The following is an 18,566-nucleotide window of genomic DNA, read 5'->3' on the forward strand; positions in this document are numbered from 1 at the left end:
GCATTATGGTTTACATTTAGATCACTGGCTCCTTCTCTGCCTCTATATTCATTTTAACCTCTATCTTGGTAAATTCAAAATAATGGCCTGCTGGGCTATAAGGGAATACAGGCTGCATCTCTCCAACAGTGTCAGAGAGTTTATGAAAGGGGTTGCATTAAAGAAGTCCAGGAAAATCCATCTTCTTTCATATTGTTATAACCTGCACAGACTTGTCTTTTAATAATATGATCTCAGTTCCCAGTATTGGTCTTGTCCAACCCTACCAGCTTTCATGTTGAATTAAGCAATCTTGGATTACAGGACACAAGAATAAATGTTCTTGTTTTATCTTCAGTATACTTTCAGAAAGGTTATTTTCTTAGTTCTGGTCCTCTAGGAAACAGAACTTGAGACATGAATTAAAGTGATAACATTTTATTATAGAGGTACAAGTTTAAAACTAAGAAGATAAAGGGAAGGCAAAAGAAGACATACTGCTTATCTACCCTTCCTTTCTACTTTCTTATGTACACTTTTTTTATTCTTCAGTGAGAACCTTTAAAAAGCAAAAATCTTTCTAAGATCATCCCACAGAAGATTCACTTTTTTCTTTTTTTAATATATAATTTGTCTTACTACTTTGAGTTTACCCTTAAAATGTGTATTTAACACATCACTTTGTTTTTAATGGTTGCAATGACAAGAAAGTATAGTCCATTTCTAGAAAGAATAGCTAAATGCTGATTTATAAAGCTAAAATATGAAGTCTAGAAGGTGGCTGAGTGGTAATTTATTTTATTCTTGATTTACTTATCATTAGTGCTTCTACCTTAGATATTCTTCCTCCTCTCTATCTGTGCCTTACAGTGTTTTAGATTTTCGATATTTCCATTTTGCATTGATAAGGAGAGTAGCAAAATTTGGTGTTTTTTTAATCTACCATACTCTGAAACTAAAATATTTGCTCTAAAACAGACTTTTATTTTACTTTATTTTTAAAACCAACTTTTAATGTGGGAATATTAAATGCCTCTTAAAGCTTATTCTAAGTTCTATTATGCTTGAATCTTTATTTTCTTTGACTTATCAAGACTCACGATCACACTTTGTACTTCTGATTTTTGCAAGGCTATTGTAATAATTTGTTATACACAATGGTTGTTTATATTGGTGTAGAGACAGTATAGATAGGAAGGAATTAGAAGATTGAAGACCTATTTGGAGTATAGAATTAATGGGACTGCATCATTAAGTATGTAGGTGAGAAAAAGAAATTATTAGCTGAAGCATGGAGAATGGTATTTTTTTTTAAGTTTTCTATGGCATAATCTAATACATTGTTTCATTATTCTAACTCTTGATTCTAATGTGTTCAGGTTTAAATAATATAGTTTTGAGTATTTTTATATCCATCAATCATATCCTACATTTATTATAATTAACATTTTGAAATTTATTAAAACCTGAATATTATTATAGATGGTTCTGAGAATGGCATCATCTAATTTGATTTAATCATATTAAGATATTTGGGGGAATGATGTTAAACCTATAAATTAATATGTGTAAGCAAGATACATGGTTTGCATCTCTAAATTGCTAAAATATATATATTTTCAATTTCTCAATACCATTTTAATATGTGTAAACTATCTGCATTTTTGTTCCTTTTTAAAAAAAAATGGTTCCCTAAGTATTTTCTCTAGTTTATTATTGCTGGTATAAGGAAAGATGCTCATTTTATTCATTTATATTTATAGGATTCCTTGTACTTCTGTTTTTTTTCCTCCTTCTCTAATAGTCTTCTTTTATCTGAATCATTTAACTTTTCATAACTTCTAGAAAAATTATTAAATGATAGCAATAATAGTAGGCTTTGTTACCTGTATTTTTGTTTAATGAAAATATTTCAAGTATTTCTCTATTTTTTGCTATAATCCTTCCCCATTTGTGACTGTTCTTAGCTTCACTTTGCAGAAATAATACAGCTCTTCAAAGTACAAACTCCTATTTTGAAGAATATCATTCAAATTTTGCATCATTCAAATGCAGACATGTGAAATTATCAAAAGATTGATAACTTTTAGAAATAGTTTCTAGTATTGCTCAATCTCAGTGCCCAAGTATAATTTGGCCAGTGTTTCCAAAGTATTTAACACACCAGATTCTTATCTGATGATGCCAGAACCATTTTGAACCACACAGATCTTTTGGATTACTGGCTGGGAATGAAAGAATAAAGGAGTGAAGTGGAGGATAGACACCACCCAAGTGTGATAATTTAAGTGATGGAGAGGAGTGTGTTTACAGACTCACTGAGATATATTTTGAGAAGTGTTGAAGGAACACAGTTTGGCTGAGGGGGCTGAAAGAATAGCAGTAGAGCAAAGGGAATTATTTATGAGATCCCAGAAAGCTAGTGGTTGTTCATTTCCAAAGCCCAACAGCTTGAAGCAAATAATGCTGAATCTCAGATATAAAACAACAGTGGGGCTTTTGAACAGAAGAAGAGAAATTTCGCACAGGACTGTAAACATCAATGTTTATAAAAATTATCAGGAGTCACTGAAATCCTCAGTCATGAGATAGACTTCATTCTTACAGAGAGGTTTCTGTGTATGAATGGTCCTAGGTAAAGAAAAGGTCCAATTGGTTTTATGCTTAAGAGCATCATTTTGTTTAAAAATGATATGATTGGTGGATGATAAGAATGTTTCTTCTTCTTGGGCTGATTAAAAGATAATGGAGAAAAGTCATGGATAATGAATGTGTGTGAGAAGGCATCGCTACCTCTCTTAGAAATATTAAATCTCTCTTCTTGTTGGAATGCCTGCCCTTCAAGAGGCAATGATAATGAAAAGACTGGACACAGATTAGGAGAAAATATTTGATAAAATATTTGTATCTAGAACATAGAACTTTCAAGCTCAGTTATAAGAACATAATTTTAAAATATATGGGAAAGAATCAGGGAGTTAAGATGGCAGAGTAGTAGGAGGACCCTAGGCCTGCCTCATCCCTCAAACACAGCCAGAGAAATAACAAATCACTCTGAACACCCAAGAAATATATCTGAGGAATGAGAGAACAAACTGCACAACTAGAGGGAGAGAAGAGGCAACATCGTGGAAGGTAGAAGGTGTGGTTATGTGATTTGGGGGAGAAAAGGATCATGGGTGCTGTGGAGGGGAGGGAGCCCTGATCAGGGAGAGAGGGAGAGTGGGAGTAAGCAAGTGCATGCAGCACACAGGGGATCACACAAGAAAAACACTTCCTCAAAACCATTGCCTGGGAAAATGAGAGGGGCTGATTATTGTGAGTTTTTACAACCAGCAGAACTCAAAAGACTAGAGTTTAGAAGTCCATGCTGTGTCTAGTGTGGAACCCGGCAGCTGCTGTGATGCACCTGTGGAGAAGGAGGGCCGAGGCCGGGGAGCAGTGGGAGCTATCTGAGGATCCCCTGGGACACACTGGGAGAGACATTACCCCTTCTTGGAGTGCATCTGGGGGAGGTGGCATTGCCTCTCCAGGGACAAAAGAGTCCGTGGAGACTATTGCTCTCCCCTACCCCTTAAGCACAGGGGCAGAGGCACCTGCTGAGGGTGGCTAACCTGGACTCAGGCTTTTTGCTGTGCTTTACTCTAAATTCCAAGCCCCTGCACGTTGGTGTGACCCACAGGACACTTCTGGGACAAACCAGCACCAGCCCAGTGTGGCAAGATCTTCCCCCAGAGTACCAGCGAGGATCCATGCCATGCCAGGTCCCTAAAGGGATCTGAGGGATGTCTGGGACACACTAGGGGAAGTTGGTTGCTCTTCTGCGAGGGCTTCCCAGATGGCAGTAGAAATGAACTCCCCTCTCCAGGGAGGTGGGGGAGGGCTTGCATTATTTTTCTCCCCCACCCATCAGCACAGACTGACTTCAGTGAGCAGCACAGCTCCAGTAGTGGAGGCCAGAGCTCCTTACACCAAACCCCACCCCTTTGCACTCTGCAGGTGCTTCTTTACTAGGGCAAGTGTGCTGGAGAGTCAGAGCAGCAGCCCCTCCCCTGGAAGTCCCGCACAACCCCCCTGCATGCACCAGGTTTACTGACCATAGAGTGCTGCAAAGCTTCAGCTCTAGTGGAAATAAGATCAGGCCTCTTTTAACAAGCAGACCAGAGCACACCTAGTTAAAACTCACCACACTCTGGACAAGATCCAAACACTCTCCCTTTCAGGCAAGGAGAAGCTCTGCAGAGGATTGACCGGAGGGAAAGAGCAGCCAAAACACAGCAGCAGAGTGCACACAACATACTCCAGAAACCCTTTCTGAAGCACCAGAACCTGGACAGTATATGACCTCTTCTTAATAAAGCCATTACTCTCAGGAGCAGGAAATATAACAGGCTTTCCTAACACAGGGAAGACAGAGACCTAGACAAAATTCCAAGTTGGAGGAATTCATCCCAAAAGAAAGAAGAAAAGGTCATAGCCAGGTATCTAATCGAAACAGATATAAGTAATATACCTGATCCAGAATTTAAAACAACAATCATAAGGACACTAGCTGGGCTTGAGAAAACCATAGAAGACACCAGGGAGTCCCTTGCCACAGAGATAAAAGACCTAAAACCTAGTCAGGCCCAAAATAAAAAAAAAAAAAAGCTATAATCGAGATATGAAACTGACTGGATGTAATGACCACAAGAATGGATGACGTAGAGGAACGAGTAAGTGAAATAGAAGATGAAATTATGGAAAATAATGAAGCTGAAAAGAAGAGGGTAAGAAAAATATTAGATCATGAATGTAGACTTAGGGAATTTAACTCCATAAAGTGTAATAACATTTGTATCATGGGAGTCCCAGAAGAAGAAGAGAGGATAAAGGGGGCAGAAGGTTTATTTAAGCAAATTATAGCTGAATATTTCCCTAATCTGGGGAAGAAAATAGACATCCCAATCCAGGAGGCACAAAGAACTCCCAACAATCAACAAAAGCAAGCCAACACTAAGACATATTGTAGTAAAATTTGCAAAATACAGAAGGAAAAAATTCTAAAAGCAGCAAGGGAAAAGAAATCCCTAGCTTACAAGGAAAGACCAATAAGGTTAGCAGCAGATCTCTCCACAGAAACTTGGCAGACCAGAAGAAAGGGCATGATATACTCAATGTGCTGAATGGGAGAAATATGCAGCCAAGAATACTTTATCCAGCAAGGCTGTCATTCAGAATAGAAGGAGAGATAAAGATTTTCCCAGACAAAAAATAAAGGAGTTTGTGACTACTAAACCAGCCCTGCAAGAAATATTAAAAGGGACTCTTTGAGTGGGAAAGACCAAAAGCAACAATAACTAGAAAGTAACGGAGAAAATCTCCAGAAACAGTGACTTAACAGGTAAAACAATAGCACTAAATTCATATCAACAATCACTCTGAATGTAAACAGACCAAATAGTCCAATCAAAAGACATAAGATGAGGCACCTGAGTTGCGCAGTCGGTTGAGCATCCAACTCTTGGTTTCAGCTCAGGTCATGATCTCAGGGTTGTGAGATCGAGCCCTGTGTCCAGCTCTTTGCTCAACTTAGAGTCTGCTTCTCCCTCTCCTTCTGCTCCTCCCACTCGTGCACTCTTTCTTTCTCTCTCTTTCTCTAAAATAAATCAATCTTTTTTTTTTGTTTTTGTTTTTTTCTTTAAAAAGACATAGGGTATCAGAATGGATTAAAAGACAAGACCCATCTATATACTGCCTATAAGAGACTTGTTTTAGACATTTTAGACATAAAGATACTTGCAGTTTGAAAGTGAGGGGATGAAGAACCATTTATCATGCTAATGGATGTCAAAAGAAAACCAGAATAGTCATACTTATATCAGACAAACTAGATTTTAAACCAAAGACTGTAACAAGAGTTGAAGAAGGGCACTAAATCATAATAAAGGGGTCTATCCAATAAGAAGATATAACAATTATAAATATTTATGCCCCCAACTGGGGAGCACACAAATATGTAAAACAATAACAAACATAAAGGAACTAATTGGTAACAATACAATAATAGTAGGGGACTTTAACACCCCACTTACATCAATGGACAGATCATCTAAGCAGAAGATCAATAAGGAAACAGTAGCTTTGAATGATGCATTGGACCAGATGGACTTAACAGATATGTTCAGAACATATCATCCTAAAACAGCAGAATACACATGGGACATTCTCCAAGATAGATCACATACTGGGTCACAAATCAGGCCTCAACAAATAAATATGAAAAGTTTGAGATCATACCATGCATATTTTCTGATCACAACACTATGAAACTTGAAGTCAACCACAAGAAAAAATTTGAAAAGATCACAAATACATGGAGGTTAAAGAACATCCTACTAAAGAATGAAGGGGTCAACCAGGAAACTAAAGAAGAAACAAACAAACAAAAAATACATAGAAACAAATGAAAATGAAAATGCAATAGTCCAAAACCTCTGGGATGCAGTAAAGGTGGTTCTAAGAGGACCTTTTCTTGCGGTACAGGCCTACTTTGAGAAGTAAGAAAAATCTCAAATATACAACCTAATTTTACACCTAAGGGAGCACCTTAAAAAGAACAACAAATGAAGCCTAAAGCCAGCAGAAGAAGGGAAATAATAAAGCTTAGAGCAGAAATAAAGGATATAGAAATAAACAAACAAGAACAACAAAAAACTAGAACAGACCAATGAAACTAGGAGCTGATTCTTTGAAAGAATTAATAAAATTGATAAATCCCTAACCAGGCTTATCAAAAAGAGAAGAAAAGGGCCCCAAATAAATAAAATCATGAATGAGAGAGGAGAGATCACAACCAACACCAAAGAAATATAAACAATTATAAGAGGATATTATGAAAAATTATATGCCAACAAACTGGGCAATCTGGAAGAAATGGACAAATTCCTAGAAACATACAAATTACCAGAACTGAAACAGGAAGAAAGAGAAAATTTGAAGACACCAATAACCAGCAAATAAATTGAATCAGTAATCAAAAATCTCCCAACAAACAAATGTCCAGGGCCAGATGGCTTGCCAGGGTCGATTTAATATCTAAATATTAAATATAAACAAAATATTTACAGAAAAAACAATGAATATGCTTTATGACCTCAAATAGCAATGGATTTCTTAATAAAAACACAGTGCTAACCAAAAAAATGTTGAAACAAATTAATATTAAGAACAATTAATATACAAAAAGCGTGTTGAAACAAATTAATATTAAGAACTTAAGTTCATCAAATAATAGCATTGAGAATGACATCCAAGCAACAGTGTGGGAAAGGTATTTTAATAATGTATCTAACATACAATTTATATCATTTATATCATTTATAATATATCTTAAACTTCCTCAATTTATAATTTATAATTTTATATCTTAAACTTCCTCAAATCAATAAGTCATAGAAGTTATGCCCACTAGAAATAATGTGCAAAGGATATGATCCTTGAAAATCTTTTCACACAAAAAGATATTCAAGAGGCCAAATAATGTGAAAAGATGTCCAGTTCATATAGTTATCAAAGAAATGAAAGTTTAAACTTTATGGTGATACCACTACATACCCACCCAGGTGGTTAAATTAGTAAAATCCAAATGTGGCCAATGATGGAGAACCCAAATTTCCATATATTGCTGGTAGGAATGTAAATAGTTTGTATAACTGTTGGTCAGTATCAGGTAGCATTGAACATACACCTCTATAGCCTAAAAATTCCATTGTGGGTATATACTTAAACAAAATGCCAAAATAAAAATAGAATAATTTGGTAGAATAGAAGAATCTTTGTAGCAACATCACCTGTAAAAATCAAAGAGGCTATCAATAGTACAATGGAAATTAAATTCTAGGAAACTCACGTAATGGAATGATATATAGCAAATAGAATGAAAAATCCACGTGTGGCAATAGAGTTGAATCTCCTAAACATAATGTTGAGTGAAAGAAGCCAGGCACAAGATAGTATGTTATGATTCCATTTATATGAAGGGCAAAACCAGGTAAAACTATTCAGTGCTGTAAGATGTGGTTGTATGTAAGATAGTGGTTATCCTTGGGGGTGGTAGTGAGGGAAGGAGGCATTCAGGGTTTTTTCGAGTGATAGGAATGTTTTGTTTGTTTATTTATTTTTTAAAGATTTTATTGTTAAGTAATCTCTACATCCAACGTGGGGCTTGAACTTATAACCCTGAGATCAGGAGTTGCACGCTCTACCAACAGAGCCAGCCAGGTACCCCGGGAATGTTCTGTTTATTAACATGAGGGATGATTACATAAGTGTGTTCATCTATAAAAAATGTATCTTCTCTTTCTCCTCCTCCTCCAACTTCTTCTGTTAGCTAAAATATAATGTTGTGTGCGGTATAGAAGAAAATGCATTTGAGATTTCTTGCAGAGCATTTGGACCTCTGGCACATTATCTGGAAGTTGAATAGTTGGGCTGTAGTGAACTATTTGCTGTTCCCTTGGGATATCAGCTGTGATAGTCTTATGCAATTCAGTTCATTCTCAGAATCACCGCTTTGATTAGTGGCTCGACATTCAAAAATGGATATTAGAGGAGCCATTTTAAAGCTCTCAATTATTAGCATTACTCAGCTATGTAGGATTAAATCTCTCTTTGTTAAATATATTGCTTTTGGGTGGTTCATTGAAAAGTAGTTGCATCATGAAGTAACCAAAATTACAACTGAATATATATGAATATGAACCCTAAACAGTTACCTATCATCATTGTATTTTAAAATTTTTTAAATTATTTGAACAAAATAATTTATGAGGTAATTAAAATTGTGCAATCCAGATAAGCAAGATAAAAAAAATCTGTGGTCGATATTATATGGAAAACTACTCTGATACTCTATTTCATAGTAGCTTTGCAGTGATATGCACATTTCAGTATCATCCTTTATTATACTTTGAAGTGCCTAAACATTGCTAGATTTTGAGCATTCAGTAAGTTTAATAAATAAAAAATATTGAGAGACATACTGCTGTGGTAAGGAAATTTCCTATACATATACCCATTAACTTGAGTTATGGAGTAATGGACTTCAGTTGGGTTCAAAGGCAAATCAATGTCATGTAGAATGGGGTAGTAAAAGTGTGCACCATAAAGCACCAAGTCATGGAATATTTGGCTGAATTCCTAGAGTTTTCTTGCAGAATATAACTTTAGAATTTCTTAAAATGCTCATAAGCACATTTAATGTACATGTTGCCTATAAACTAGGAAGCTGTAATAACTTTTCATTACTCTGATATTCAGAAGCCAGTTGTTATATGCTCCAGTATCTCAAAATGTTTAAATCAGAAAACAAGTTGAATCTCTTAGCAAACTAAATTGCCCACATCTAGAGAATGCACTGACCACAATACAGCTCTGATGGCCAGGGTGGAGGAATCTGAATGGAACACAGGGGTTACCCAAAGCAGTGAGTGCCTAAACCAAACTGTGGCAGATGGAAACTGAATATGTAGACTTTGTTCATCTAAATACGTGGATTAAACTGGGATGAGGTAGAGCTTGAATCCCGATTTCACCAATATGTGAGGCAAGGGGATGCACACAAAGAGAAGATTCTCAAACAGCATAGAAACGCTGAGTGAAATAAGTCAATCAGAGAAAGATATGTATCATATGACCTCATTGATATGAGGAATTCTTAATCTCAGGAAACAAACTGAGGGTTGCTGGAGTGGTGGGGGGTGGGACAGATGGGGTGGCTGGGTGATAGACATTGGGGAGGGTATGTGCTATGGTGAGTGCTGTGAATTGTGTAAGACTGATGAATCACAGACCTGCACCTTTGAAACAAATAATACATTATATGTTAAAAGAAGAAGAAGAAGATAGTAGGAAGGGAGAAATGAAGGGGGGGAATCGGAGGGGGAGAGGAACCATGAGAGACTATGGACTCTGAAAAACAAACAGGGTTCTAGAGGGGAGGGGGGTGGGATGGGTTAGCCTGGTGATGGGTATTAAAGAGGCCATATACTGAATGGAACACTGGGTGTTATACGCAAACAATGAATCATGGAACACTACATCAAAAACTGATGATGTAATGTATGGTGATTAACATAACATAAAAAAAATGCCTATTAAAAAAAAAGAAAAGAAACCAAGGACATTAAACAAAAATGTTAAAGAATTTTGGAAGAGGCTTGGGACAGATACTGCATTGGGCTTAGAAGCCCAACAGCCATTATCCTCAGACAGAATGATAGGTTTGAAAAATGGAGTTAGGCAGAGCAAGCAAATTTCCATGTTTGGAAATTTGGAATTTTTAAATTCTAGCCAGTTTAAAATATTATCATGAAACATCTAGATGCCATATCTTCATTTATTCATCCTGCTGAGAGCTTAGTTGACCCTGATTTTTGTTTCTTCCTATATTTTGCCAATTTTGATTTTCTCTATTCTCACATAAAAATACATATTTTCCAGGAGTTCCTATTAGAAAAAAAATGGAAATCAGGTACCTCCATATCAATGCCCCATATCTCTTGAACTTTTCTTTCATCTATTGACTTTTATATCACATATTAGAGTCTGTCTGTTGCAAATGGCAAGTAGTCACTTAAACTGCTTCAATCTAACAGGGAATTTATAAGCTCATCTAAATGGAAAGTCAAGAGTATTGCTGACTACAGATGGACCTGATGCACTTTCAAAGTCGCAGAACTTGGTTCTTCATGTCTCTTAGGATAAGCTTTTCAGACTGTTGCCTTTCTTCCCAGAAAATATTTCTCCTTGTGGTCTCTAGAGGGCAGCAGCAGCTCCAGACCTCATGAGACTCAGGAACTGAGCCAGGAGAGGTAGATTTTCAAAAGGAAATGGAGATGTCATCACAAGAAACAGGTATGAGTAATGGTTTCAAAACAACAGTCACATAATGCACACTATGACGTGAACGAGTTCATGGGCTTACTAATTTTTTCTTTAGTCTTTCCTGTTTTGCTATTTAGCTCCTATTGGGGGTCCTCTGTGGCAATAACCGTTCTCTGACTTAGAGGGCTTTTGCACACTCCTGGATTCATCAGCTGCTCAGCCAGCTCTGCCTCTTTCCTGAGTTCTCACACTCACTGATCCTGTTTGGGGATCAATATCTCTGCTACCCTACTGGACATTATTAGCAAAATGTTGATTTGCTTGGTGGATTCTACAGCAACACTCCAAATGTTGATTCAAATGTTGACTCCGGTAACTAGAAAATCATGTCCCTTATCTTTTGCATTAGTGTTCCTGCTCGTTCGGAGTTGTGATTTCCTCTTTCATTCAACTCCATGTATCTTTTTATATGGATATATCTCCTTTTTTACATCTTTTACTTATTTCTAGGGATTTGGGCCAAGATGAAGAGACTACCTATCTGCTACCTAATTTTCACAGTTTGCTTCTATCCATATAGTACCAAAATATACATGTTATTCCATTACCACCTTTTCTTTCCATATTCGAGATACCTTATCCCTTTTCAAAAAATACTTTTATGTTTCCTTTGTTGAGTGAGTGAGATGAAATGTCTGTTTTCAAACCCTGACTGGTAAGTACCGATGTTATTGATTATAAAGCGTTAAGTTTTCATCACATTTGGTTTATTATCTATTCTTAGCATGTTTTACTTTTTTACATAGGTATGTTTTACTTTGGAATATGGCTCTCATTTATATTGTGGGCTAAATTATATCTGTAGGATATTTTAAATCATAGTAAATATCAAGAAATACTAGATTTAAATTGATACAGTTTTCAGGAAAGTAGCCATTTTTATAAGAAAATATATTTAGTTATATAAATATGATTAATTGAATTTTTATTGTTCTTAAGTATCAAAATATTTATTAATAGATGTCACTGAATAATTGAATTTAAACTATTTTGGGGGAAAGGGAGATGTGCTTCCTTCAGTTCTTTTTTAGCTGGTGTTCTATATTCTTTCCATATTTGTTCATCTTTAGAATTCCAGAATAGTTTTCCTATCTAGTATTGTGCTCATACAGCAGGTGGGAGTTCAACCTCCTCATAGGCTACATTTGTATAGCATTTAAAGCTCAGCTGGTATAATTTACAGTGTTCTACAATGTGGTTTTTCTTCTTATGTGTGTAACATAGAATGCACTTGCCAGAGAGACTTAATAATCACATGAATTTAAAAAAGCATGAACAGCTAACAATACCATTGCAAACAATTATACAGTTATTGCATACTGACTAATCCACTTTTGGCAAATCATCAAAGACCCAAAAATAGAAAAAAGAAAAGAAAGAAAAGGAAGGAAGGAAGGTGGATAGAGAAGAATGTAGGTAGGAGAAAATTTAGCAAAACATATTATTACATTACTAACATGTATGATCACAATTAAAATATGTAATTATAAAATCATTTTATATTATTAAAATCTTGGATAAATTATTGGCCATTTTATTTACTGAAGCTACTAGTTAACTCAGGATAAAAACATTTTGCAAAGTATTTCCTCCAAATAGCATGTGAAAAATAGAGATTTAATGAACTATAATTTCTATCTGGTGCTCAAATAACAGGGGCTTTCAAAGAAGAGTATTGCCTAGGGTTTGTCTGAATAGCTTCTTTACTCATGACAACAGGCATAGGATCATGTCAAGTTTGTTCTCTTATGAATTAAAGAATCACTATTTCCTGATTTTGTAAGAAATAAATGTGTCTACCATCCACAGTCCATCAATATTGGAACAGATACATTGTTCTGCTAAAGAAGACATGTGGCAGTCATAATGTCTCCTTATTATCTTCTAAAATTTTGCTATTTAAGTCTTTAGGAAACTGAATGTTTGTTAATAAAAGTAAAATTTTATAAGAGTGATTTTTGAGGGGTGCCTGGCTGGCTCAGTCAGTGGAGCATGTGACTCTTGGTCTCAAGGTCATGAGTTCAAGCCCCATGTTGTGTGTAGAGATTACTTAAAAAAAAAAAAAAAAAAGTAATCTTTGAGAGCCTATTGGCACCAGATCCCCATCTTCCCAGTTGAGACTTAGCAGACTTTTATTTAGTTGGAACAAGGTTGATTAACCCAGCAGGGTGCTTACTGGAAGATTTAGAATAGCACTATTTTCCCTGCTGCCCTGTGAGAAAGGCAGTACCAAATCCATGTACCAAAACAAGTGAATTGGACTCTGAGAATATAAAGTATCCGTATAAATTTTGCCTTTGTGATTCCATATATAGAGAGAAAGAGGCAGAAACAGAGAGACATGTGAAGTGTGAACAACCTAATCACATCACTGTTTTGATACATGTCAGGAAACTAGTTTGAATCTCTTTGATTTTCTTGTTGCATTAACTTGGTGATTTTGGAAAAGAAAAAAGGAATAGCACTTTGACTTAAAATATATATTTTCTGAACAGAAAAGTTAAAGGTGAAGTAAGGAAATCACAGAACCGAACAAAAATAGCATTTGGACAACCTGAGTGAGCCATAGAAGGAAGTACTGGTAAAATATCATGCAAGTAGAAACAACAGTTCATTTTGCTTGACAAACATGTTAGGGCAGAAGATGAAAATGTCTAAGACTCCAAGTCCTTCTGTATATTTCCTCATTTTTGCAAAAATATTTTTCCCATAGAAACCCATAGCAGTAGAGTTAATGTTAAATATCACTCTGAATGAAGACCAAAGGAAAGAAGGAACTATCTGTACATTTCTAGGATATTTCCAGAACCTTTATGGAAAAGAGATGAAAGACTTGGAAATCTAAAACCAATTACACCCTATTAAAATGCATCTCTTTATTACAGGTTAATGAAAGATAGACAATTATAGCTGATTTGACCATGAAATGGAACCCCTGGCAGTCTTTTTGAAATGTTTGTCAACATTTCAGTGTGAATGCCTCCCGATAAACCATTTGCTTACAATTTTCTTGAATCCCGTTACTAGCAACTTATACCAGATTAGTGCAAAAAGCAAGTGGATTTATGTAATCTACCTACTGAGATATTATACCTAATATTTCTTAAACAAATCACCTCTTCATAGCCACATACCCTATTGTTATTAATGATGTAGCTGCCTCTTTTTTATCTAGAAAATAAATAGCATAGCACTATGAAATCATGATTTGCCAAGTCATATAAAAGTATATATTCTTTTCCGCTTTTCACTGCATGATCACCAAATACATTTGAGCTTTGTCAGCTTGCCTGTTCTGAACTAGAATGGCAATCTCCCCTACCCACCTCCTTAATAAAAAATTAAATCTATAGCTTAGTTGCTATATTCAAGTGCAATGAATCACTGGGTAATGACCTCATCATCTGATGTTGATTTTTGAAAGCAAGATTCTGTTTAAGTAGCAGCTATACTTTTAGTTTCTGACGGCAATGAAAAGTGTTTTCTTTATCGTCGGGAACCCCTCGTTTCCATGTGAGTCATATTGCCCATACCATACAAATTGAGCACATGGAGAGCTGATGGTTACTGTATACAGATTTGAACTTGGTAGTGCTTGGATCATGAAGAGTGGAATGGGCAACATAGATGAGACAAGGAAAGCATAATTTAAGTTTCTTGACTCTAAACTAATACTTGGTGGTCAGCAAATACATAAATTCACCGTCCTAAATAAAACAATGAAAGAAGTAAATATTTGAAAGAGTTCTTTTAAGAATTTTTTTTTTAACCGGAGGTTCCCACATGTGCTGATATTACAATATCTGAAGAAGATTTTGTTTTATTTTGCTCTTTTAAAGAAGGATTCTGTTGTCCTGGCCCTAGAAATCTAGATATTCTGGATTATATATCAGTGATAGAGTCTAAATATCTGTTTTTAAAACTTCTCATATAATCCTTGTGATTATCTACGTTTGGAACCATATTTTCAAGCCAACTCTTAACCAGTTAACGTGATGCTTTGGTTTATTCAGTAGATCCCTTTGATTTTTTTTTAAAGATTTTATTTATTTATTTGACAGAGAGAGAGACACACAGCGAGAGAAGGAACACAAGCAGGGGGAGCGGGAGAGGGAGAAGCAGGCTTCCCGCAGAGCAGGGAGCCTGATGGGGCTCGATCCCAGGACCCTGGCCTGAGCCGAAGGCAGACGCTTAATGACTGAGCCACCCAGGCACCCCTGCCTTTGATATTTTTAATAGACTAGATTTCTTTTCTCGTTTGACAGAAATGTCCTGCAGCATGAGTTCATCAGTATTGTTTTAACATGAGATGATACCGTGGCTGTTTAATTTTGAAAATACACATGGAAATAAATACATAAAAATATATACACACTGTGTTTCCATTCAATTAATATCTACTTTCAAAAAATTAATTCCTCAAAACTTTGAAATGTATCACTAGAAATGGACTAGAGAAAAATTTGGGCCATGTCTGATATAACATATTACATTGCCAGACTTTAACTCTTTTCCTATTAATTTATATTTTAATTGATTTAACAAACACTTCCTATAGCATTTTACTTTTTGTAGTACTTTTACCAGCACTAATTTTTAATATAGCCTTATAGATTAAGTGCTTTTTAAAAAGTCTTGTTTATGGATGAGGAAACTAAAACACACAGATGCGTTAGTGGTGTTTTTCTGTTTAACAAATCACACAACTGCTAAATATTAGAACCAGGAGAGATTTAATTTTAGGTCTCTCTGGCTTCTGAGTCTATGGACTTAAACTCTGAAATATATAGCTAGACTTAGTTTCCAAACACTGATGGACAACTTTATAACATTGCAGTGATTAATATAATTGCAGTTTGGAACGTCTAAAACATTTACCTTTTATAACAAAAATTTTTAATTTGTATTTAATTTACAAACTAATGGAATTTAAAATTCCAATGGCCCTATGAAAGGATTGAAATTATCATAATTTACATATAGGGATTCAAGGTTATAACAAATATTGCACAGGGAGTCAAAGCAGAGGATAGGTCTGACCTACTGTTCTTGTCTCTTTAGAAATTCTGAATGAAAGATAGGTTCTCATTTCTCAGTAGTCAGTAATTGATGTCACTAAAAGTGATCAAATTGACATAAGTTAATGGAGACTCCATGACCTTATTCCTTATTCCTTCAAAGGAAGAAAGTGTTTTATTCTCCAAACGGCATATATCATTACACTATAGTTCAAATATTTCTCAGAAACCCCTGACTTCTAGAATTTGTATTAGTTCCTAAACCTTATTAGTTAAGAGTATAATTGAGTAATTCATGCTCACTGTTTTTAAAAATTCCAACTTGAAAGTAGATCTCCCCAGTTTAATTCTATATCCAAATAAAATATGTATTTAGAATTTAATATGTATTTTTTCTGCAACTAGAATTTTTTCACATGATAATATATTGGAACATATTTCTTTGTCAACATATATAGATTTATCTTATTCTTTGTAATTTCATCTTTCTGTCCCATTGATAAAATGTATTATAATTCATTAACATAAAAAAATAACATTTTTTGGGTGCTTGGGTGGCTCAGTCAGTTAAGCATCGGCCTTCGGCTCAGGTCATGATCCCAGGGTCCTGGGATCGAGTCCTATATTGGGCTCTCTGCTCGGCAGGCAACCTGCTTCTCCCTCTACCCCTATCCCCTCCTTGTACTCACTCACTCTTCTCTCTCTCTCTCTCAAATAAAATATTTAAAAATATATTTTTTGTTCTAATATAGTGATGATGCATACCAGTGGTAATCATTTTCAAGTGGCCCAGAATATGGAATTCAAAATAAAAGCACCCTTCATCTTTCTCACTTATAAAGGCAACCAGTGCTAAAAGTTTTTGTTTTTGGAGCTCCTGGGTGGCTCAGTAGGTTAAGTGTCAGCCTTTGGCTCAAGTTATGATCCCAGGATCCTGGGATCGAGTCCCATATTAGGCTCCCTGCTCAGCGTAAAGTCTGCTTCTCCCTCTACCCCTCCCCCCTGCTCGTGCTCTCTCTCCCTCTCATGCTCTCTCAAATAAATAAAAATCTTTAAAAAAATTTTTTTTAAGTTTTTGTTTTTAGCTCCTCTAATGTTTGTATCTATCATGTATACATATATATGTATATATATGTATATATGTGTGCATACTGATCATAGATAGTGTTTTATTTACCTTGAGCCTATTTTCTAATTTATTAGTTTTTAAGAGTATTTGTTGATGTGCCATCATGAATTAGAACAGTTGTACCTTAACTGTGTTCTTATTCTGTCCATATATATCATTAAGGATATTTTGTTATGATTTCCTCTTATATGGGTAATTGTCATGATTCAGATATTATATTAAAACATTATTTGTTGATTTGTAAACTATAAGCGGGCACTGTTGCCTTTATAAAACATTGCTCCAGCAATTATCCACATTTTTTCCTCTATCCTCAGTGTTTTTTCACTTTTTTTGGATCATTTCCATGAACAAACACACAGTCCTACTGTTTTTCCTTCTTAAAAAAAGTACTGTTCTTATCCTCATTTTTCATACCAACTACTGTGTTCCTTCTTTCCTCTTCTTTGCAGGAAAACCCCTTTGAAGAAGTCGATTATATTTATTTTCTCTAATTTCTGTCTTTCTAGTCAATGTATACATATTCGTTTTAAAACAGTTGATATATCTGTTCCTCAGAGAGTTGTGTCTTTTTTTAATCAAAAAGAACCTGTGCTTATTATGAGATCTATAATAAGTTCATTTTTTCATGATTACTGACTTATTTGGAGTTACTTTATAGGTTTCATTTTTTTCTTAATCCAAAAGGAGTCTCTGCTTTTTAAAGGAATGTTTAATCTATTTATAATTATTATGTTGCTGATTTATTTGGGATTACTTGACAGATACCATTTTGTGTTTTCTAGTTAACATTTGTGTGTGTGTGTGCTTGCTTCATTCACATTTCTTGCTTTCTCTAACACTGATTGGATTTGACTTTCATTTTTCTTACTCTATTGGTTTGGATGAAATATACCTCTACATATACTTTCAGGGTCCCCCCCTTAAATTTTAACAAAAAATACATATATGTGCATATATATATGTATGTGCATATTTCAGTAAATTAAAAGCTTGCTTTAATTTTCTTCTCAAGTTTCTCTTTGCTAATTTCTATATTATTAATATCCAAAATTTTAATTCCAGCTAGCTTTTAAATACATCAGATTGGGTTATTCTAACTGCTGTGTTTTAAAAATATAGTTATATGGGGCGCCTGGGTGGCTCAGTTGGTTAAGCGACTGCCTTCGGCTCAGGTCATGATCCTGGAGTCCCTGGATCGAGTCCCGCATCGGGCTCCCTGCTCGGCAGGGAGTCTGCTTCTCCCTCTGACCCTCCCCCCTCTCATGTGCTCTCTCTCATTCTCTCTCTCTCAAATAAATAAATAAAATCTTTAAAAAATAAAAATAAATATAAAAAATAAAAATATAGTTATATGGATTAGCAATATACTTAACTGATTTACTTGCTCACCTGTTCCTGTAGCTCATTGCTTTCTTCTCTGGTGCTTTTTAATTTTCTTTCTGGAATATATTCATCCTCTGAGAGTTTATGTACTCTCAGATAAATCAAAATACATTTATTTTCCTAATGAA

This window comes from Mirounga leonina, unplaced genomic scaffold (assembly GCF_011800145.1).
Source record: "Mirounga leonina isolate KUSES-001 unplaced genomic scaffold, KU_Mleo_1.0 Mir_174, whole genome shotgun sequence".
NCBI classification, from domain to species: domain Eukaryota; kingdom Metazoa; phylum Chordata; class Mammalia; order Carnivora; family Phocidae; genus Mirounga; species Mirounga leonina.